This window comes from Phocoena sinus, chromosome 8, assembly GCF_008692025.1.
Source record: "Phocoena sinus isolate mPhoSin1 chromosome 8, mPhoSin1.pri, whole genome shotgun sequence".
Lineage (NCBI taxonomy): Eukaryota > Metazoa > Chordata > Mammalia > Artiodactyla > Phocoenidae > Phocoena > Phocoena sinus.
Window position 1 is genome coordinate 44,952,419 of NC_045770.1, and position 25,389 is coordinate 44,977,807.

Here is a 25,389-nt window from a genome sequence, read left to right on the forward strand (position 1 = left end):
TCTAAACCACTTCTCCAGCTACCGCAAAAGGAGCTGTCAATTTGGCTTACATATATATTCTTCCAATTTCCGATTTCTAGACCCTCAGACATATTATTTAATCCTCCTTGATGTTTATGTTTTGACTAGGAATAAATATAAAGTTTATTGAAAAAGATGATTGAAATGATTTACCTAATTATTGTGTGATCTAGAGATACTTTTATTTGGAGATAGTGCCAACTAAAACATCTGGAAAATTTCAGAATCTTGGCTGAAACTCCCATCTCTCTCTTTAGCATATACTGCACAAAGATTTAATACTGTTTTCAAAGTTCTAAATAATCTCATTTTTCTGTCATAAATAATATAATTAGATATATTATTTCAGATAATGTCCTTTCCAGTCCACAGCACTAACATAAACCATAAAAATCATTTCAAAGTTATGAATTTTACGTTTTAAGTAAATTTTTAAAACAAGTGAAACAGATGAAATATTGTTGATGGTGACTAAATTTTTAAAAGCATTTCTGAAGTATAACAAACACACGTAGGGAAGTGCATACATTATGAGTTCATAGCTCTGTAAATTATCACAAAACAATGATGGTTACTGACTGTTTTTTGGAAGCCTTCCCTGACTATCCCATATGAAAAAGAAACTACAAATTCAATGTCTCCCAGAACTCCTGCTTCCTTTTCTCTCTATAACACTTACTGCCATCTCAAGTAGAATGTATTTCCTATTTTATTTGCCTGGACTCTTAAAATAGCCGCCTATTATACTTCCACCCTTATACTGTCTTGGTTTTTAAGTTCTCAAAAATTCATTTTACTATTTCAGTACTGAAATGGCCACACTGTTTAGTTTTGTTTTTGATCGAAATTTGTTCATTATCACTTGGTAACTAATGTAATAGTACTTGTGGTACACAGCAAGGTTAATTAATAATAAACATTATGACTTCATGGGTTTACGCTGATCATCTTAGGATGCCAGAGACTGCTTGCGGATTGGATTCCCATCATGGTGGCATCTGTGAAATACTCAACACTGCCTTCCATTTGGCCTAAATCATGATTAGTTGCAAGGCTGCTCCAAAGATTGTTTATGAAACACTTTGTGCATTAAGTAAAGCACCAATTCATCATTATCCTTGAATTATGCTGTGAATAATACTTCTGAGTTTAGACGAATCCTCTGAATGTATAGGAGAAAAAAAAATGACATTAATAATGAACTAGTCTAGACATTTATCTGATATTGTGCAAAACTTACAAAAGCCTTGAATATCTTTTGATGATGTGGAAGTTAGTAAAAAATAAAGACAAATTAATTTGTATTTGGGGGAAGAAAAACTAATTTATTATTTTAACCAAAAATATGAGTGACTTATAATTGCTAGTAACATAAAGGTTGGATACAAATAACACTCAAAAGTTTTATCATTAATAATTGAAAGTGCTAAGCATTTATTATTTCTCTCAGGATGCCACTCATGTTCTGTTTAAAATTTATGGTTCAGATAAGGAATATGTACAATTATCAATGAGGAAATTTTCTTTAAAAGAACATGAATCAGGGCTTCCCTGGTGGCGCAGTGGTTGAGAGTCCGCCTGCCGATGCAGGGGACACGGGTTCGTGCCCCGGTCCAGGAGGATCCCAGGGCCGCGGAGCAGCTGGCCCCATGAGCCATGGCCACTGAGCCTGCGCGTCTGGAGCCTGTGCTCCGCAACGGGAGAGGCCACAACAGTGAGAGGCCCGCATATCGCAAAAAAAAGAAAAGAACAAGAATCAGTTTCACATAATAAAGCAGTCAAAAAACAAAAACTTGGGAAAAATTCTTAACCACAGGTGGTCTACAAACCCTATTGGAGACGATCTTCAAAGCACCTTCTTTCATATGAATTTTTGTCTGTCTGAAAGGCTCTATAAAACATCACCTTACATATTTTTGGTGTCTTAACAAAGGACCTCACAGCCCTACCCTAATTTTGATCTTTGACTGGAACCCATTTCTTAAATTCAGAATTTTTCAACATCTGGAGAAGTTGGGAATGAGATGCAGTTATATTTTTGAACCCAGCAAGTCCTGATTCCTTTAGATTTAACTTTTCTTTTTCCCCTTTAACTCATCTGTTTCCTCTCACATTTATTATGGCAGTGAGAGAAAAACAGGTGGCACTTTCAATACGCTTCCTGGAAACCTCTGTGACTACATCATAGAGTTCATTAGGTATGTATCTTATTTTCCACATTGATGCAGGTGACAGTGTTGCCAAACTCTCCACTACTAAGTAACAAGGGTCACCTTTCCTCCAACTACCAATAAATGTTACTCACTTTCCTTCAAGCCGTCACTGATGGCCTCCTCAAAACTCTTGACTTCACTAAAACTCTTTTTTAGAGTCCCTCTGACTCTCAGTCGCTGCATAGTTCCAAAGCTAATGATCTCTGTTTTCGGTTTGTTATAGTAGTATGCAACTTCTGGTACCCAAATCTCCTCTAGTTACTCTTTTGCTGAATAGCAACTCCATATCTAATGACATAAAGCAACTACCATCTTATTATATTCATTGATGCTGTGGGTTAGGAATTCAGAAATGCTACTGCAGGAACAGGTTGTTTCTACTCTATATGTCTAGGGCCTCAGATGGGAAGGCTCAACGGCTAGGATTGACTCAGCAAGTAAGACCTGGAGTCATCTGAATGATTACTAACATGGGTAGTGGATTTTGCTGACTATCAGCTGGGACCTCATACCTACGTACCAACACCTGAAGTGACCACGCTGTATGGCTGATTAGGCTTTCTCATGACTGGTGACTGAGTTCCAGGAGGGAACGTCCCAAGAGAACAAGAAAAAGCTGTGTCATGTTTTCTGACCTAGCTTCAGAGGTCATACACATCACTCAGCTGTCACAAACCCAGCCAGTGTCAAGAGGAGAGAACATAAGTCTCACCTACCTATGGGAGGAATGTCACATTGTAGGAAGAGCATGTATGATGGGAAGATTTTTGTGGCTGATTTTGGAAAATACAGTCAGCAACAAGAGTATTTCCAAACTAAATACACCATAATTTCAAGAGTTGAATCAGAGAGGAATCCAGCAGAGATGGCATATATAAATTATAAATTTTGAGAAGAGCTTACAAGGGACTATTTGCAAATGTGCAAGTAGGGTATACTAAAATTTCAAGGAATAGTGTACTATCCAAGGCAGGGCACTGTTTCCACCCTTAAGTTGGAAACGGCATACCTAGTTTTGAATTATGCTATCTGCATTATTTCATGTATTGCTCCTTGTTATTTTTCAGCAGTATATTTGTAAGATTCATTCACGTTCTTACATGTAGCTCAAGTTTATTTTCCTAACTGTATAGAATTTTCTTTTATGAATACAGTACAACTTGTCCATCCTCCTGTTGACGGCCTTTTTTTTTTTTCTAGTTTTGTCCATTGTGAACCAGGCTGCTCTAAATATTCTTAAACATGTATCCTGGTGCACGGATTTTTTTTAGGATATATACCATGAGTGGAATGACTGCATCATAGATCATGTGCATCTTCTTTACTACTATAATGCCAAACCATTTTCTTGTGCAATTGGGTCAATTTACAATACCAATAAGATGTTATTGTGAATAAGATTATCTTTTGGTTGACATCCTTGATAACACTTAGTATTCTCAGACTTTTCTATCTTTGTTTACCACTCTGGTGTAGTGGTGTGGTTTAATTTTTCTTTCCTGAGTACTGATACAATTGTGTGGGTTTTTTTAATGTGTATTGACCATTTGGATTTCCTACTTATAGAAGGAAATAACAGTTCAAGTCTTCAGCTTAATATTCTGTTGAGTTTCCTGTCTTACTCATACTGTTTTTTCAGATGATTTAAATACTCTCAGACAAGCCCTTTGCCAGGTATATGTGTTGCACATAACTTTTTTCTTTTTCACTTTCCTTAAGATGACAATCTTTCATCATATGGTTATTTTTTTTTCTTTTTTGTTTTGCTTAAGCAATTTTTCCTTAATACTAGGTGGTGATATTTTCTCATGTGATCTTCAGAAAGCATTATAGTTTTTCCATTTTTATTTAGGTCTACAAACTATCTGAAGGAAACACTTTTTTTTCATGTGTGGGAAGCATCTAATTTTATTTATTTCCCTATGAATACTCAATTGTCCAAAGCACTTATTGAAAAAGATGTCTTTTCCCCATTGCTCTATATTTCAATAAGAGAAGAGTCATCTCACATTTGCTGTAACAAGTGATACACTTGGTTTTATTCCCTGCATTTTACTCTGTGTTCATTACATAAGTTTTTCTTTTTATTCATTAAAAAAAATATAGTTTGGTTTTGTTCAATATTCCTAACAGCAAATCTTCTAGTTATTGCATTGGTTGCAATCTAGATAGGCTAAGAATGTTCCAAATCATGAAGTCCTTGTTCCTTTTTTGCTTAACAGTTCTTCCCTCAATCTCTCTTCCTTCTCTTGTTTTACTAAGCAACAAGAAGGAACCAGGTCATGCCATTAATCCTTTGCTTGGAAAGGTACCTGGGTAAATATCCAATTTCATTGTTTACAGGTTCTGCTTTCTGCATAGCTGTAGGATACAATTCAGCTAAGCTTTCTGCCACTATATAACAAGACTCTTCTTTCCTCCAGTTTCCAATAACATGATCCCCAGTTTCTCCCGATCCTTCAACAGCAATATCTTTAATGCTCATATTTCCACCAACAGTCCCTTTATAATTATTTAAGTGTTCACTAAGACAATATAGGTTTCCTTTACCGTGATTTTCACTTTATTCTGAGTGCTCACTAGAAGAGTCGTAATGTCCACATTTATACTAACAGTCTGTTCAAGGCAATGTAGACTTTTTTCTGTCATGTGTCTCAAAATTCTTTCATCTGCTGCCTACTGCCCAATTCCAAAACTACTTCCACATTTTTAGGTATTTACCTAGCAGCACCCCACTTCCAGGTACCAAAATCTGTGTTAGCTTCCTATTGCTGCTATAACAAAATGTCACAAACAATGACTTAAAACAATACAAATTTATTATCTTATAGTTCTGGATGTCAGAAATCTGAAATAGATTTCATTTGATTAAAATCATGGTGTTGGCAGGGCTGAATCCCCTTGGAGATTAGGGGAGAATCGGTCTCTTTGCCTTTCACAGATTCTAGGGGCCTCCTGAATACCTTGGCTGATTACCCCTTCCTCCATCTTCAAAGTCAGCCAGGTAGCATCTTCAACTTCTAACTCTGCCACTCCTTCCCCCCTTGTGATTATACTGGACATACTAGATGATCCAGGGTAATCTTTCCATCACAAGATCCTTAACTTAATCACCAAGTTCCTTTTGCTTTCTCAGCTCAGGTAACATAGTGTATTATTGAGGATTCTCCAGAGAGAGAACCATATATATGTGTATGTGTGAGTGTATATATATAATTTTTTTTCTTCACTGGTGAATATCAGTTTTGTTTTCTATTAAGGCCTACTCACATTATAGAGAATAATCAAAGTCTACTGATTTAAATGCCAATCTCATGTAAAAAAAATACCCTTATGTATGTAAAATAATATTTGACCAAATAGCTGGCCTAGTTGACGCATAAAATTAACCATCACACATACAGTCTAACTTCATTTTATTGCACTTTGCCTTATTGTACTTCGCAGACACTGTGTTTCTTACAAAATGAAGGCTGGCAACCCTGCGTTTTTCAGGTGATACTTAGCATTTTTTAGCAATAAAGAATTTTTAAATTAAGGTATGTCCCTTTATTAGCCGTAATGCTGTAAGACACTTAATAGACTACAGTATAGTGTAAACATAACTTTTATATGCACTGGGAAACCAAAACATTTGTATGACTCACTTTATTAGGATATTCACTTTACTGCGGTGGTTTGGGATGGAATCCACAGTATCTCCAAGGTATGCCTGTAGTAATAGGTTTCCGGGATTAGTAGTTGAAAATCTTTGGAGGGCCATTATTCTGCCTACCACAGTGATGATATTAAAATGTGAAGAATGAAAGAAGTGAAATAAGAAGACAAAAGTAACAGGGAGGGGAGCACAGGTATAAATAGAGTTGTAAAAGAGCATTTCAGACAGATAAAATGTGATTTGAAACAGTGTGGAGGTGTGGGGGGATAGATGGGAATGTGGATGTCAGAAAAAGTGACAAGAAACAAAGCTGTCTGTAGAGGTGGCCATGGGCCACCTTATAGACATAAAGGGTTTGTCTTCATACAGGGTTTTGATTTTTACCCTGAAGTGAATGAATCACTGGGTGTGGAGAGTGGGACTATCCATTTTGTATCACTAAAGAGTTTGAAGTAGGGAATGATGAGATCATAACTGTGTTTAAGGAAGACCACTCTGGTACCAGTGTGAAGGCCTGCCTTCCAGGGAGAACCACTGGGGGTAAAGGAAAAATGAACAGTGACTGAAAAAACACTTTAACAATGGCACCAAAGGGGAAGGATCACAAGGCATGATAAGACCTGGTGATGGATGAGTTCAAGATGATAAATCAGGAAAAATATGCCTGCCAAGCATTTTAAATATTATGTTCCTATCTGAGACAGAAATGTGATAATAAAGACAATTGATTACATTATTAGAAGACAATGTAGGCAAATGGCAATGTTTTGTTAGAGTGATGATACGTGATTACACTCTAGGAAAATGTCATGGTCGATTGGTAGGAAATGATGGGGGCTTATCATTACCAGAGACTCTCAAGGGAATTTCGAATAGTCTGCAGTTAAGATTGCTTTTTTGGTAGTCCCAAGGTGAGAGGAGAAAAGGAGGGTTTGTTGAGGATCCTAAGAATGAAGTGGAAACAATGGAAGTCTTCCACCTTATAAGGCAGATAAAATGAGGAAAAGACTCACAGACATTTAGTACCTATTTGTGATGCACTGTCACAGGCAAATTACATATACTATTTTAAATCTTAATAATAATGACTCATCTTTTATTGAGCATGGTGTCAGGCTTCAGCAAAAAAGTTTGCATGCACTTATCATTTAATATCTATGTATACCTGGTATGGTGTATATGTTCTGTTAGTATTACCATTGAAGCTTAGAAAGCTACAGCATATTATCCCGAGTCACATAGCGGAGAACCAAGAATTCAAACTGAGACCTCTCAGACTCTAATAGCTGTTTGTTTGGTTTGTGTTTAAGGAAAGAAAGGCAGGTTCCGTCTTTCTTTACTGACAAGGTCTCACTTGATCTAAATAATGGGCCAAATAGCAGCTATGATGTAATATACAAAAAGCATAACCAATAGCCTCAGGGTTGCATCTACAAATAGACAGTGGCTAGCTGTGCAACCTTGAGCAAGTCTTTACTCTCTCTGTGTCCCATTTTCCTCATCTGAAAATTAAGTCTGTTTTCCATCCCACTGATCCACTGACCAGTACAGCAAATTGTTTACTCTTTTGGGACTATTCCTCTCACCATTCTTCTCTGTGCGAATGAAGCTCAGATTTCCCTTCTTCCTGACACATACTCTATATTCCACTTGGTGGATGGTGACCACCGAGTCTGCAGTATGATTTGGTTTGCCAAATATCAGACAATGGATCCTTGAAAGTCCCTTCCAGATCATAAAGCCTAGTAAGGTGATGTAGCTGACGATTTTTGCTTTTTTGTAAAAACTGTAAATGTATTCAGCTGTGAAAGAGAAATACTATTTACTGAGACTCTTCTGAAGGTGCATTTCATTTTGTGCAAAGGAGAAAGCCCACCGGAAGAAAAAAATAAGGCTGGGGGAATTTTTTTCTCTATGGGAGAGATTATAGAAATGCTAAAGTGCATCAAGGACAATGGAATGTAGACAATATAGATTCACTCCAGAACTTTGAGATGTCTTCATACTCTGGAATTAATTACAGAGAGTGGATAAAAAGAAATGAAGGCTTCCTGGAGTGAACCCAGAAAAAGTAATTTGACATTTGCAAAACTCTTTGGGCCTGGATCCCCCAAAGATGAACTGTTTATTTTACTTAGAAATTTCATTTAATTTAACCACAGCTGCCAGTGACATGGAAGTAGCAGGTGGGCTTTTAAAGGTAAACACTGAAGTACAGAAAGCTATTATACCAAGGGAATCACAATCTGTGACAAGCTGAAAAGCAGTATCTTCCTTCAGTAGAAGTGTATGACAGGGTTTGGGGCTGTTAAACCATTGAAGTTCCTTGTAATTGGGAAATTGCCTCTTTCACACTGTCTCTCAGACACTCACTTGGCTGTTTTTAATGGAATGTGCCGATGGAAAGCCACAAAGGTGGCAGTGGGGTGATGTTCCCTTTAATGCCATCCCCAAACAGACAAAAGTTTGAGCTTTCCAAGGGGAGGCATCACTGAGCTGGAAACAGGCAGGATTATAGCACAGAACCTGACAGTGCAGGAGAGAGTTCTACAGCCCAGTGACTTAGGGATGGGGCTCAGTGGGTAAGTTGTGTCATTGCTGCTTGTAGGTGGATTTTGTGTCCCTCTTCCAATACATCTCCAACTCTACCTACTCCCTGGAGAAAGAATGCAGAATATGGAAGCAACGTGTACTTCTGTTTGAGAATTTACGTAAGTGAAATTAAGGAGTGGAAAGAAAAACACAAGTCCATATGTACTGGCATGAAAAGTGGATTAGAGCACAGAGGAACAACTCTTTTTGTGGCCTCTCACAATGTGACCTCCATTTTTTTATTAATGAGAGAATTGCCTTAGATGATGTCAAAGTCAGCCCTAAAAGTTTATTTCTGTGGATTAATAATTGCTTGTTTATTTTAGTTGGGGAGAGGAATTTGAGGGATAAAACAAGAGTAAGTATGTAGGAATTGGGAGGTCCTTTTAAGAAATAAAAGAGAAAATTGACCTAAGTTGATTATGGTGGCTGGTGATAACATAACATTGTACCTACTGACTGACTCTTGAATCCGCTTCCCTGTCTCCTTTGATCGGTTACCCATCACTATTCATTGTCTCAACCATTACAAACTTCCCCATGGATTTTCCTGCCTCTCTCTATTCTTATCATCTTCCAATTTGTTTCTATACTGCAACTGCTACCGAGTCCAAGCTCATACTGCTCGCTGCACAACAGGCCAATAATCTGAGAGATGAGGTGTTGGGGCAAGGAATAGTGACTTTATTGGGAAAGCCAGCAGACCAAGAAGATGGCGGACTAGTGTTCCAAAGAACCATCTTACTTGAGTTAGAATTCAGGCTTCTTTTATACTAAAAGGGGAGGAAAGGGGTGGCTGTTTGTTTAAAACTTCTTGGTGCAGGAATCCTTTGTTCTTATAGCTAGCCACCAGTGGTCTGGTCACAATGTTACTGTAAATCTCCAACAAGACAAATGTTACTCTCTGTCCTGCAACTTTTTATGTCTATATGAAAGGAAAAGTGTTATACCTTTAAAGGTCAGAGTCTGGAGAATGGACTACCATGTACCTTTCAGGCTACAGGCAACATTCTTTCAGTCATTCTTAGCCAGTATGACTAAACACAGGCAACAGAGAACAAGGGTTAGAGCTAAAGGAGTAGGTCCAGTATGGAGTCAGGTTTGTTCTTTGCTGTTACATAACCAGAGAGATACTTCCCAAAATGCAAATCTCCCCATGTCACTCTTTGGCTTACAAATCTTAAAATGTTCACCATTAGCTTCAAAATAAAATCCAAACTCCTTACATGTTGCACAAAGCCTTTTGTGATATGGCCTCTAGGAAGTGCCACCAGTGGCAGGGCTAAGGACAAAGCCTGCAAGGACTGTGAGTTGTACTTATCTGAAGTACTCTCAGAAATGTTCTTGGAAGAGGGAACAGGAGTCATGTACAAAAGGAAGTGCATAGAAGCTAGCAAAAATGCCTAGCATCAAATTTGAAGGGTTGAGGGGAAAACGCATGAGCCCAAATTAGAAAGAACTGAAGCAGAACATACAGAACTGGTACAAAGAATGGGTAGCAAGGAAGCTGCTGGACAGTTCTGTAAGGTGAAGGTGGAGCTCTTCACTTACATGCTATCACCTGTCTGTTGTGGGACAGAGTGAGAATGTAAGGGGGGGGCAGGAAGGTCTCCACACAGCATCCCTTCCAGCCTCAACTCCTGCTGCTTGCCCCATCTATGCTCTCCTCCTTCAGTGAAAGAGGATGCTGAAAAATGCTATCTCGCATGACTTTGCTCATGCCGTCCTCACTCTGGAATAGACTTTGTTTTGTTTTGTTTTCTTCTGCCTAACAAACTATTTTTCAACCTTCAAGACATGGCATAGATTTCAAAAATGGAGTGAACCCTTCTACAGGCCCTGACACAGTTAACTGTTCCTTCTCTGTGCCTCAATAGGACTTGCACATACCTAAGAGATATCACTCATCACATACTATTATTATTTGTTAATGTAGCTGTGTCCACACTAGAATGTAAGTTTCTAGTAAGGATATGACTTATTCAATATACTAAATGTAGAAGAGAGTATTCAATATACTAAATGTAGGAGAGGAGAGAGAAAGGCATTCTCCTTTCTCATTGATTGAACCCAAAGGACTAAAATCGAGTTCTATATTAAATATTTTAATTTTTCTGACTTCAAATAACCTCAGGGAATGTTTTCTTCTGATTTAAAACAGCTATACCAAAAATGTTCTTTTCCTCTACCCATTAGAGGGAGACCTGCATAGAAGAAAAGGTTAAGGAAGCTAAAGGGCTTTAGATCAAAATTCTAAAGATATGGGGTAGATTCCAACTTGAATCTGGTACCGCATTGACTTAAAGAAATGGTTTTAAACTACCTCCCAGAGAAAGATGACTAGTCTGCCTTGGGTGGGTGGTGAGTACATAGTAAAGGGAGCTGGAGTTGGATCTAGTACTGCTCATATCTCAATAATACCTCCCTTGGGATAAGAGGCTACATATCTAGAAAGCTGGATTTGGGGAGAGAAAGCACCTCAAAAGACATGAATATCAAAAATCTTAGATTGATGGTTTTTTCATTGCTCTATTATCCTTCTGGGTTGAGGAGAATATTCACTGTGAAGAAGGATTCATTAAAAAAAATTTTTTTTTATTTTTAAATTATTTTTAAAATATTTATTTATTTATTTATTTTTGGCTATGTTGGGTCTTTGTTGCTGCGCCCAGGCTTTCTCTAGTTGCGGTGAGTGGGGGCCACTCCTCATTGTGGTACACAGGCTTCTCACTGCAGTGGCTTCTCTTGTTGTGGAGCACGGGCTCTAGGCGTGCAGGCTTCAGTAGCTGTGGCCCGTGGGCTCAGTTGCTCCGCGGCATAAGGGATCTTTCCAGAAGAGGGCTCGAACCTGTGTCTCCTGCATTGGCAGGTGGATTCTTAACCACTGAGCCACCACGGAAGTCCCAAGAAGGATTCATTTTAAGTAAATTCAATTCTGCATCTATTTATTAGGTTTCTACTGGGATAAAAATTACTGTACTAAGTTGGAATTATAAAGGATAGATGGAGTCATGTTTGAATGAATGAATGAGGCAGTACAGAAGAATGATTAAATGCTTTCGCTTTGGAGCCAGATAGATGTGGGCTCACAAGTCAAGTCATCCATTATTCTGTATAATATATTTTGGTGTTATAAGCAAAATTAAAAGACTAAGGTATGTGGATCGGTTAAGGTGATTCCAGCTGAAAGTAACAGACTACCTATCTAAAAGTGGCTTAGGGCTTCCCTGGTGGCGCAGTGGTTGAGAGTCCGCCTGCCGATGCAGGGGACACGGGTTCGTGCCCTGGTCCGGGAGGATCCCACATGTCGTGGAGCGGCTGGGCCCGTGAGCCATGGCCGCTAAGCCTGCGTGTCCAGAGCCTCTGCTCCACAACAGGAGAGGCCACAACAGTGAGAGGCCTGCGTACCACAAAAAAAAAAAAAAAAAAAGGCTTAAACCATATGGTAACAAAACGTCTCACACAATGGAGAAATCAAGAGAAAAGGTGGTGCTAAGATTAGTGCTATGACCTATTGACATTAACAAGGACCATATCGTCCCACTGCGTTGTGGGTTAAGTTGTGTCCCTGAAAAAAGGTATGCTGAAGACCTCTCCTCCAGTTCCTAAGAATGTGAACTTATTTGGAAATAGGGTCTTAACAGAGGTAGTCGACATAAAGTGGGCCCCAATACAATATGACTAGTGTCCTGATAAAAAGGGGAAATTTGGACACAGAGACGGACATTCACAGAGGGAAAAGGTGGTTAACAAACACAGGGAGAACACCATGTCAAGACGAAGGACTGGAGTGATGGATCTACAAGGCAGGGAAAGCCAAAGGTTGCCAACAAATCATCAGAAGTTAGGAGCAAGCTAGGAAGGATTCTTGTACAGGTTTCAGAGGAATCATGGCCCTGCTGATACCCTGATTTCAGACTTCTAGCCTCTAGAATTGGCTAGAAGTGAAAAAGTTTGGATTATTTTGCCCAAGATGGATGGGCAGGATAAGAGAAAAGGCATATTGATTTTTTTCTTTTATTCCACTTTTTAAAATTTATGATTGTGTCCCAAATCTTCTTGATACAAAAAAAAGTATTCACCTTGTAGAAATACTTTTTTCTTACATGATAAAATGTTAGAGATGCTTGTATAATTTAGAGATATGAGACATATCTAATATTTAAATAGATATTATTTGCTATTCTATAGATAGTAAATTTATTTCCACTTAGATAACTTAATACTCTTTTAAAAAGTTTATATAATGGGACTATAAATCCCATGTTTTATAAACTCTTTGAGATATTCAGTGGCTCAGTAGTCTTTTGTTATTGACTCTCAGTTTTACATTAAAATAAATTATCTCAACAAATACTAATGATCATTTTTTAAGCATAAACCCTATGCTTAGCATTAGGAAAAGAAAGACAGCAAAGTTCCTGCTTTCAAAGAACTCATAATCTAGGATGGGATACACATATAAATAAAATTAATCATAATATACTGAGTTAAGTACAGTAATAAGGACAGGACTGCAGAGGTGTGATTATTTTATTGATGTTTCTTTTTTAATGAATTTTTATCCCTATGTCTTAGTTTTCTTTCCTGCCATAAAAAAATATAAGAAACTTAGTGACTTAACACAATACCCATTTGTTAGATCAGAGTTCTGTAGGTCAAAAGTCTGGGTGAATTTGAATGACTCCTCTGTTTAGGGTCACGTAAGACAGAATTGAGGTGTCTGTAAGTCAGGCTATTTATCTGGAGGTCCTGGCGAAGAATCCACTTCCAAGATCATTCAGACTGTTGGCAGATGCAGTTCCTTGAGGCCATAGGACTAAGGTCCCTGCTTCTTTCCTGACTATCAGCTAGAGATCACTCTTGGCTGCTAAAGACTAGTCCTCTACACTGGCAATTCACAACATGGTCGTTTGCTTTCTTCCATACAAGCAGAGCCTGTCTCTCTGACTTTGCCTTCTGACCTTGCCCCATTTTTAAGGGTTCATGTGGTTATGCTGGATCCACCTGGATAATCCAGGATAAACTCTATTTTAAGTTCAATTGATTCTATTTTTAATCTCTTTGCCTTTCCTGTGGGTGATTTTATTAACTTTATCTTCCAAACATTTTTCTTTTACTTTGAATACTATATTTTAATTTCTGGGAACTCCTTCTTACTTTCCGATTGTTCAGTTTTAAAGCTGCCTGATCACTTCTCATGGATAAAATGTCTTTCCTTATCTCTGCAAGTATTAATTTTAATCTCTTACAAATTTTCTTCTACTCCTTTCATAGTCTCTGTTTCTTCTAAGTATCCATCACTTTTCTTGTTTATTTTTTGTTTTGATTTCTTTTATTTTGGAAGTACTGTGTACACATTCAGGGCTTCTTGACTGATATATATCACTCTAAACTAACTGGAAAGTATTCTAGACTTTATGTTTGGCTTCCCCAAATTTCAATATATGTTGGTCTTTTTTCTGTGTCAGTTAATGTTTTTTCCCTCTAGAGAAGAATTTTCTAGTCTTCCATCAGGGATATATAAGCTTAGCTACTTTTTTTGTTTGTTTTGTTTTGTTGTTGTTTTTTTTTGCAGTACGCAGGCCTCTCACTGTTGTGGCCTCTCCCGTTGCAGAGCACAGGCTCCGGACGCACAGGCTCAGTGGCCATGGCTCACGGGCCCAGCTGCTCCGCGGCATGTGGGATCTTCCCGGACCAGGGCATGAACCCGTGTCCCCTGCATCGGCAGGCAGACTCTCAACCACTGCGCCACCAGGGAAGCCCTTAGCTACTTTTGAAGCTAGATGGACAAAGGGGACTAGGATGGGAAACCTTACCTTCTGTATGTAGACTTTAATTTAATCACTCTGTTTTAAGTTCAGAGCCTCACCTCTTTGCTGAGTGTCCCCAAATCCATAGCTTCTCTATTTTAATTTTTCAAGAAAATATACCTTCAATGTGCTTCACTGGTGGAGAAAGGGACCTAGGTGGACTAAGTTCTTTTTTCGCAGGCTTCCAAACAGTCCTCTTGTTGTTAGCCCAGCCATAAATCTCAATATTTTTTTTTAACTTGGGAAAGAAAAAGAATACAATTATTAACCCAGTCCCTATTACATCTCTGACAGTGTTGCCACTATATTTACATTGTCTCATTTAATCCTCTCTACTACCTTATGAGATACATTATCCTTATTTTACAGAAGAAGAAGCTGAACACAAAGAGGCTGATTAAGTTTCCCAGTGTCACACAGCTAGTACATGTTGGGAAATCAATATAACTTCTTATTGGAGTTCTTCATTCTTCTATCAAACTTTGTGCAAAGATTCCCATGTAGGGCGCCACAGTATTAGGAATGTCCCTCTTGTTTTTCTTTATCAGCCCATACTGATGACTTCTGAGATGCTCCTTGACCTAAAACCCATGATCCCACCCTCCTGATTCCCTGGGGCATAGGCATCTTTTCTAATTTGGGTAATGACAACGGTTGCTATCCATGCTCTTTAGGTGCACTACACAGGCATTCCCTCTGTGATCTGGGGAACTTCCTGGAGGGTGGTCATTAGTTGGACATGAGACAATGGACCATGAGAACAAAGAAGAACCATAGCTTCTGTTTCCCAATTTAGAAAAAAATTTATGAGGAAATGAATTAGCTTGGACATTTTTTTTTTGAAATGGGAAATGCAGAAATAAGAAGTGAACAAATTAATAGTTTGATAAATTATTCTGCCACACACTACTACTTTAGAAAAATCTGGTTACTTCAGCACTCTAAACATGCCACTGATTTTTAAAATTATGTCCTGTTGTTCTTCACTGAGGTGACTTGCAACTGTACAATGTGAATTGCTTCTTTGGAGAGCTTTGCAATCTTTCTAGTAGACTTCCCTTCCAGGTGTTTCATGATGCTGTGTCATGACTTTTTTTCTCTGAACCTCTTGAAATCTACTTCTTGAAGCAAACTTCAGACTGCTGTCTTCCTTTCTCTGGCTATGACATCAACTAACAAACCTGGCAGCTTCTACTCAAAGGCCAATCTCTTTCTTTTCCCTATATGTTGAGGCCCCAAATATCAGTTCCCCGAGACACTTTATCTTCTTCTCCAGAATGAAATTATCTAAAAGTCAGGAAAGAATTTGTCAGAAACTCTTCTTTGAGCCAACGGAGTGTTTTGACAAATGTTACACATTGGCTTTGTGTCCTTTCTTGGCCAAGATGTGTTGTTCATTTCTGTAGCTGGTTCCTCATGCTTATAATGGGCACCCACTGTGATACACCTCTGTTTCTCTCCTGCCATCCTCATGAAAATGGACTCTAAAATCTAATGGGCAGATTTCCACAGTGTATACACTCTTGATACACAGAACTCCAAATCCCAGCATTAAAAAAAAATAATAATAAGGCTCACACTTAAGTCACCATATTCCAATCTTGAGTTTCAACCCAGCAAGTCTCAGTAATCCTTATAAGATTAATATTTATTATCCAAGGTAATAATCTCCATTTCATAATTTAATATATAGGTTTTATCCTGTTTATTACTTTTTTTTTAAATGAGCAGATACTTGATATATTTTCCATTCTTCACTTTATCTCAATGTATTTTCACTCACTCTCTCCCTGGTTTGGTGCTGTTTAATTGACAGATAAACCATCTAGTAGACCATAAATTCTCAAAGCTCACAGTACATAATGAGCGCCTATAGAATGAATTTAGAGTTGCAAATTCAATGACTTCCAATCCCCTTTTCCCAATGGGCTCAGTAGGTTTATGGTACGACCCAGGAATTGGTATTCTAGGCAATAATTCTGATGCAGACTACCCTTTGAGAAGTACTATTCCAGACAAACAAATGTTCCCCCTTTAGTGAGACAAGCTACATTATCCAAGAGGCCATTATTGCAGTAACTTAAGCTACTGTCCAGAAATCCAAATGATTGCCAATACCATCTGTGTAGCCAAATGTTCAACTTCAAGACAGTTTTTCTCTTCTAAAATCTTATGGATAGAAAAATACGTTGAAAATACCTCCTAGGATCTGTAGTCCCTTTACTTCCTTTAACTTCCTACTCAACACTTCCAAAAGAATTCTATTTTCAGATGTCTTTAATCCCGATATAAGTCAGCAAGAGTGAGAAATGGTTAGCCATCTTGCTAAAGCTATCCTTCATATCCTTCCCTTATACGATACATGCTTTGGAAAAAACAAGACATCTCCTAAATGATAAAGATGTTTACATTCACCTGCATCTAAATGAGTCAGCAGAAAGTTACCGACAGCCATGCCAACTTATCCATGCCTCCTGTGATCAACGTCAAGCTTTCCTTTTCCCAACAGTGATTGAAAATCATACTTATTGGATCATGTCTTTTCCAAAAGATCTGAAATCTCTAAGTCAGTGGTTCTAAACCAAGTGCAGTTTTGGACCAGGGGACATTTGGCAATGTCTGGAGACATCTGTGATCATCACGAATGCAAGTAGGAGTGCTACTGGCATCTAATGAGTAGAGTCCATGAGTAAACATCTTACAATGCACAGATAATAAATATAAATTGTACTGATACTGAGAAACTCTGCTCTATATAAAAGAAGCCTCATACCTGCCATGAATACACAATAACTATCATATGCTCTTTAACAATTTTTGTTGCTTATTAAGTATATACATCCCATTAGATCAGTATTATAGCTTCTCAAATTTCATTCTCATGTCAACTGAAGCAAAATGCACAACCTGATTATGTTTTATTCAGCGAACTTGCTGAGGACTTAAGCCCAGAGGACAGCCTCTCAGATAGCACTGAGGGACTGCTCCAAAGAGGTAAGGGAGGAGCCAGGATACACAGGAGTTCAAACAAACAAAAAAACCCAGGTAGTTGAACATCAAAAGATTACTGCTAATTAAAGAAAACCAGACATCTCAAGTAAATGAATTTAGTGCTTTTCTGTGTATGGGAAGATGCAAGAGTCTGGGCTCCTTGAAATCATTCCTTTGATATGCACCCTAACCATCTGGGGCCAGTATCCTGTTTTTCTTCATCCTGAATCCCCTCAGGGTGCACAATTGGGAGTGGCTGCACGGCTGATGGCTTGATGGCGTCAACATCCTTTGTTTACTGATGTGGCAGGTGGCATTTTGTTTGTCCACACTTGTAACTCAGCTTTTGGCTTCCTTATACAACCTTTTAATTGCATACATGCCTCTTTTTCTTCACCTGTCTATATTAGAAACATGATTGTGGACATCTGTGTTTTTGTATGTCCAGCAACTCTTCCTTTGGAAGAACAATGTCTCGCCTGCTTCATCTATGTGATTTTTACAAGTCTGACATTCATGTAGTTCCCTGCTCTCTTGAACACATGGGTGATCATGGGGCCCAAAGCTAGGGCAATCTCTCTTTTTCTACTGGGAATGACACACTTACACACTTGTGTGAAGACACACAAGAGCACAAGATAGTTGTAACTGATTTATCCAGTAGCAGCACTAAAAAGAGGAGGGTCATACATTGCTGCTGTTACAAGTTGAACTGATTCCTCTATCTGTGAACTAACTATCCAGAATCCTTCCACTAAATACCCTTTCCTAATTTAAAATCATTAGAGACCCACACTGCTGCTAAAAGCCAAAGAACCTACAGTGAAACAAACCAGGACGCTATGGTCCTCCCCACCCCCTACCACGTCCTCAGCCTGCTTTTTGTCTGTAGAAAAACTTGAGCCAAAAAATAAGTTTAATCAGAGAGGTGAGAAAATGCAAAAAACAAAGGCAAGCAGTCAAACAAGACAAAATAATAATAGTTTGGTCGTTAAGCAAAGTCAAGGACCTTTAGTTCCTCCTCACAGATTATAGATGATATTCTGAGCCGTATCCTTGAGCTGTTTTGTAGATACTGAAACCCGCACCAGGTGGAAGAAGTTAACTACGTGATGCCCAGACTACAGCCATGACATAAGCTGCCACAATTCCGAGAACTGGCCTCAAAAATTGGAAATAAACTGACCCTGGAACTGAAGATTAACTGCACTTAAAACAATCAAGATGATGCTGATCAGACCACCGAATGAACAATTTCAAGATGACTGTCAGAGCTGACCATGCTATTTCTGCATGTAGCCCCCTCCCTCCACCTATACACCTCTAAACTCCCCTTTAAAAGCTGTTGCCCACTGGTCGTCAGGGGAGGAGTTGGCCTTCGGACATGAATCCGCCCTCCCCGCCCCCTGCCTCTTCACTGGCTTTAGAGCAGCAAGCAGCCCTGACCCCACTTTTGGTAACAATAGGATACACTTTTATCACCGATCTGCTGATACAAAGAAGAAATATTCTCCCAACTGCTTGCTTCACCTCTTCTTTTGGAAAGAAACCAGCTTGAATTAGTTGACAGTTAGAACTTACCTCTGATGAGGAGAAAAACTTCATAGGCATCCATCCCTCAAAGCTCTGAAGTGTTTGTCTCAATGTCCACTCAGGGAACAGAGTATTTCAGAGGTGCTACTCAAAAGCTGGTCTGCCTTCCAAGGCCATCAGCTACACCTGTGGCTTGTTAGAAATGCAAATAAGGAGCTGACTGCAGTGGTTCTCAAATTTCAACATGCTGAAAAGTCACCTGGAAAGCTTGTTAAGGATCCCCGGGTGCACCCCAGAGATTTAGTAGGTCTGGGATGAGGCCCAAGAATTTGCTTTTTCTAACAAGTTCCAGGGTGGTGCTACTATTGCCCTTATTCTTTAGACCACATTAGAGCAGAACAGGGAGACTTTGTCACTTCTTCTGCTTCTAACCTGTATCTTATCTGACATAAAGCTCAGCTGCTTTCAGTGGCAAATAACAAAGGGAATTTATTTCCTCATACAAATTGTAGTTTAGAGGTTTAAGGGCTTCAGCTGTAGCCCAATTATGTTGCCAGCTACCTGGTTCTTTCCAAGTAAATGACCTCTTTTTGAATGTAACTGAAAACTGTGAAGCTGCCAGGTGTGGACGTACTTACCAACTAACCACCATTCCTCAAATTTACCTTCAATCCTACTCACAGAGCATTTTTAGCACATTTTAGGGCCTCAAAAAAAGTAAATGTTAATCTGTCCTTCCTCCTCCTTTAAGGATGTCTATCTATTATTTCTGCTCCAAACAATTTATTTTTTCCACTTCCACATCCTTTTGCTGTACCAGAAAAATTCCTATGCATAGAGAGTGGAGAACAAACGGACATGGTCGCTCTTTATTTATTTATTTATTTGTGCTACGCAGGCCTCTCACCGCTGTGGCCTCTCCCGGCCGCGGAGCACAGGCTCCGGACACACAGGCTCAGCAGTCATGGCTCACGGGCCCAGCCACTCCGCGGCATGTAGGTATCTTCCCGAACCGGGGCACGAACCTGTGTCCCCTGCATCGGCAGGCGGACTCCCAACCACTGCGCCACCAGGGAAGTCCGGTCCTTCTTTAAAAAGCTTTAAAGTCCAGCTCAGATGACTTCCTAAGTTTTCTTCACCCTCTCCCCAAACCAGCTTAGGAATCCTTGCTACTCAAATCTTTCCTCTTATACAATGTATCACATTTTACTATGTATATATAATAAATGCTGTGTATATAGAAAAATATGAATAAGTATAAATTAGGCTCAATTATGTAGAAATGTTACCTGAAAACTGGGTTAGCCTCTTGGTGGTGTCGCCAAAAGACACAACCAAGCCAGATTGCTGGAGAAGGACTTATTACTTGCTGCAAGTAAGGAGAATACCAGGGATTTTTCCCAAAGAAGTGGCTCTCTGAACAGCGAAACTGGGGAAGTTTAAGCTATTGGTATATGCATATTCATGAAGGGGCTTGGATGATAGAGTCCAAGCTCTAGTTGATTGAAGTCATGAGGGTCAGAAAAGGTCACTGTCATTATCCCTTAGATTCCAACTGATCCGGTTGTTGAGATTTAAATTCTGCAAAACAGCCAAGACAGAGCTTTAGGTTAGTCTTTACCATTGAAAGAGAACTGGGAGTCTTTACAACTGACATATTATCTTTGCTCTTATTATTTCTCTCATCTGATAACAGTCCTTTGTTTCTGAGTTCTTTTGTCCCCTTAAGATCATTTATTACTGAGACCTGTTCAAAGTCAAGCATTATGGCCAGACTTAGATCACCAAATGGCTTAGGCCTAAAATGGCTTCTCTTATGTCAAGAAAGCCATGCTTGGTTCTCTTTCTCCAAGGACCCCCCTACGCTATCTGCCTACAGAAAGAGATAACTGGGGGAAAATGACAATGTGGCTATAAAGGCCATGGGTTTTTGTAACTTGGATCAGGATCCGTCCAGTTGATCTTAGTGGGATACTCTCACTTTGAAATATGAAACACACAAGGGTGATAAAGATTGGTAAAACATAAAAATCCCATAAAAGAAATCATATTATGTTTTATTAAATCCAAATCTTAAAATATCTGATGCTGTCTTGAGAAATTAATAACATTGTATTCTTTTTTAACAATACTCTTCTGACTTGGGATACTTAACTATATTAACTGTTATGTCTCCACATAAGCAAAAAGGAAAGAAAAAGCTATAAGGTCCTTAACTGGATATGTCTTCAGTTGAATAAATGCTCTGAAGAGTACAGAGTTGATTTATAACTCCACTTGAGCCATTTGCTTTACTGATGGTCTTTTCTTCTTCCATCCAGCCTGGTAAAGCCCTGTCAAAGAAAACAAACGACTTGGACTCAGTGTGTCCTGTCAGTGTCTACTTTATCTGGAGGCCTTCATGTTCTACTCTTGTGCATGTCTAACAGTCACCTCTCAAGGTAAAGGAGAGAGTGAGCACACATAGCTGAGCAAATGAGAAATAAAACTACCCAAGTTTTCGGAGAAAGTGCTGAAAAGGAGAAGCTATCTCACCCCCCAACTCACATTGCCTTTAGGTTTCTCCTTTTTGACCTTTTCTTCTCTCAGCTCATTAACTCAGGCATTGGCATAGCCAAGGTGACTTTTTTCTTTTAACATCTTTATTGGAGTATAATTGCTTTACAATGGTGTGTTAGTTTCTGCTTTATAACAAAGTGAATCAGCTATATGCATGCATATATACCTATATCCCCTCCCTCTAGTGTCTCTCTCCCACCCTCCTTATCCCACCCCTCTAATGGTCACAAAGCACCAAACTAATCTCCCTGTGCTATGCGGCTGCTTCCCACTAGCTATCTATTTTACATTTGGTAGTGTATATATGTCCAGACCACTCCCTCACTTCGTCCCAGCTTACCCTCCCTCCACTCGTGTCCTTAAGTCTATTCTCTACGTCTGTGTCTTTTTTTTTTTTAAAAGAACTGCTTTATTATAATTATGTATTTATTTATTTTTGGCTGTGTTGGGTTTTCGTTTCTGTACGAGGGCTTTCTCTAGTTGCGGCAAGCAGGGGCCACTCTTCATCGTGGTGCGCGGGCCTCTCACTATCGCGGCCTCTCTTGTTGTAGAGCACAAGCTCCAGACGCGCAGGCTCAGTAGTTGTGGTTCACGGGCCTAGTTGCTCCGCAGCATGTGGGATCTTCCCAGACCAGGGCTTGAACCCGTGTCCCCTGCATTGGCAGGCGGATTCTCAACCACTGCGCCACCAGGGAAGCCCGTCTGTGTCTTTATTACTCTCCTTCCCCTAGTTTCTTCAAGACCTTTTTTTTTTTTAGGTTCCATATATATGTGTTAGCATACGATATTTGTTTTTCTATTTCTGATTTACATCACTCTGTATGACAGACTCAAGGTCCATCCACGTCACTAAAAATAACTCAATTTCGTTTCCTTTTATGGCTGAGTAATATTCCATTGTATATATATATATATATACCATATCTTCTTTATCCATTCATCTTTCGATGGAAACTTAGGTTGCGTCCATGTCCTGGCTATTGTAAATAGTGCTGCAATGAACATTGTGGTCGATGACTTTTTTTTTTTTTTCGGTATGCAGGACTCTCACTGTTGTGGCCTCTCCCGTTGTGGAACACAGGCTCCAGACGTGCAGGCTCAGTGGCCATGGCTCACGCACCCAGCCACTCCGCGGCATGTGGGATCTTCCCAGACTGGGGCACGAATCCGTGTCCCCTGCATTGGCAGGCGGACTCTCAACCACTGTGCCACCAGGGAAGCCCCATGACTCTTTTTGAATTATGCTTTTCTCAGGGTATATGCCCAGGAGTGGGATTGCTGGGTCATATGGTAGTTCTATTTTTAGTTTCTTAAGGAACCTCCATACTGTTCTCCACAGTGGCTGTATCAATTTCATTCCCACCATCAGTGAAAGAGGTCCCCTTTTCTCCACACTTTGACCAGCATTTATTGTTTGTAGATTTTTGGATGATGGCCATTCTGACCAGTGTGTGATGATACCTCTTTGTAGTTTTGATTTGCATTCCTCTAATGATTAGTGATGTTGAGCATTCTTTCATGTGTTTGTTGGCTGTCTGTATATCTTCTTTGGAGAAATGTCTTTTTAGGTCTCCTGCCCATTTTTGGATTGGGTTGTTTGTTTTTTTGATATTGAGCTGCATGAGCTGCTTGTAAATTTTGGAGACTAATCCTTTGTCAGTTGCTTCATTTGCAAATATTTTCTCCCATTCTGAGAGTTGTCTTTTTGTCTTGTTTATGGTTTCCTTTGCTATGCAAAAGCTTTTAAGTTTCATTAGGTCCCATTTGTTTATTTTTGTTTTTATTTCCATTTCTCTAGGAGGTGGGTCAAAAAGGATCTTGCTGTAATTTATGTCTTAGAGTGTTCTGCCTATGTTTTCCTCTAAGAGTTTTATAGTGTCTGGCCTTACCTTTAGGTCTTTAATCCATTTTGAGTTTATTTTTGTGTATGGTGTTAGGGAGTGTTCTGATTTCGTTCTTTTACATGTAGCTGTCCCGATTTCCCAGCACCACTTATTGAAGAGGCTGTCCTTTCTCCATTGTATATTCTTGCCTCCTTTATCAAAAATTAAGTGACCATATGTACATGAGTTTATCTCTGGACTTTCTATCCTAATCCATTGATCTATATTTCTGTTTTTGTCCCTGTACCATAATGTCTTGATTACAGTAGCTTTGTAGTATAGTCTGAAGTCAGGGAGCCTGATTCCTCCAGCTCCGTTTTTCTTTCTCAAGATTGCTTTGGCTATTTGGGGTCTTTTGTGTTTCCATATAAATTGTGAAAGTTTTTGTTCTAGTTCTGTGAAAAATGCCATTGGTAGATTGATAGGGATTGCATTGAATCTGTAGATTGCTTTGGGTAGTATAGTCATTTTCACAATGTTGATTCCTCCAATCCAACAACATTTTATATCTCTCCATCTGTTTGTATCATCTTTAATATCTTTCACCAGTGTCTTACAGTTTTGTGCATAGAGGTCTTTTGTCTCATTAGGTAGGTTTATTCCTAGGTATTTCATTCTTTTCATTGCAATGGTAAATGGAAGTGTTTCCTCAATATCTCTTTCAGATTTTTCTTCATTAGTGTATAGCAATGCAAGAGATTTCTGTGCATTAATTTTGTATCCTGCAACTTTACCATATTCATTGACTAGCTCTAGTAGTTTTCTGATAGCATCTTTAGAAATCTCTTGTAAAGTTTCATGTCATATGCAAACAGTGACAGCTTTATTTCTTCTTTTCCGATTTGGATTCCTTTTATTTCCTTTTCTTCTCTGATTGCTGTGGCTAAAACTTCAAAAACTCTGATGAATAATAGTGGTTAGAGTCGACAACCTTGCCTTGTTCCTGACCTTAGAGAAAATGGTTTCAATTTTTCACCATTGAGAATGATGTTGGCTGTGGGTTTGTCATATATGACCTTTATTATGTTGAAGTAAGTTCCCTCTATGCCTACTTTCTGGAGGTTTTTTTTTAATCATAAATGCATGTTGAATTTTGTCAAAAGCTTTTTCTGCATCGATTGAGATGATCATAAGATTTTTCTCCTTCAGTTTGTTAATATGGTTTATCACATTGATTGATTTGCATATACTGAAGGATCCTTGCATTCCTGGGATAGACCCCACTTGATCATGGTGTATGATCCTTTTAATGCGCTGTTGGATTCTTTTTGCTACTATTATGTTGAGTTTTTTTTTTTTTTTTTTTTTTGCGGTACACGGGCTTCTCACTCTTGTGGCCTCTCCCGTTGCGGAGCACAGGCTCCGTATGCGCAGGCTCAGCAGCCATGGCTCATGGGCCCAGCTGCTCCACGGCACGTGGGAACTTCCTGGACTGAGGCACGAACGCGTGTCCCCTGCATCGGCAGGTGGACTCTCAACCACTGTGCCACCAGGGAAGCCCTGATTTCCCCTTTTATGGCTGCTAGCATCTGCCTTATGTATTGAGGTGCTCCTATGTTGGGTGCATAAATATTTACAATTGCTATATCTTCTTCTTGGATTGATCCCTTGATCATTATGTAGTGTCCTTCTTTGTCTCTTGTAATAGTCTTTCTTTTAAAGTCTATTTTGTCTGATATGAGAATTGCTACTCCAGCTTTCTTTTGATTTCCATTTGCATGGAATATCTTTTTCGTTCCCCTTACTTTCAGTCTATATGTGTCCCTAGGTCTGAAGTTGGTCTCTTGTAGACAGCATATATTCGGGTCTTGTTTTTGTATCCATTAAGCCAGTCTATGTCTTTTGGTAGGAGCATTTTATCCATTTACATTTAAGGTAATTATTGATATGTATGTTCCTATTATCATTTTCTTAATTGTTTTGTGTTTGTTATTGTAGGTCTTTTCCTCATCTTGTGTTTCTTGCTTAGAGAATTTCCTTCAGCATTTGTTGTAAAGTTGGTTTGGTGGTGCTGAATTCTCTTAGCTTTTGCTTGTCTGCAAAGTTTTATGTTTTCTGTGAATCTGAATGAGGTCCTTACTGGGTAGAGTAATCTTGGTTGTAGGTTGTTCCCTTTCATCACTTTA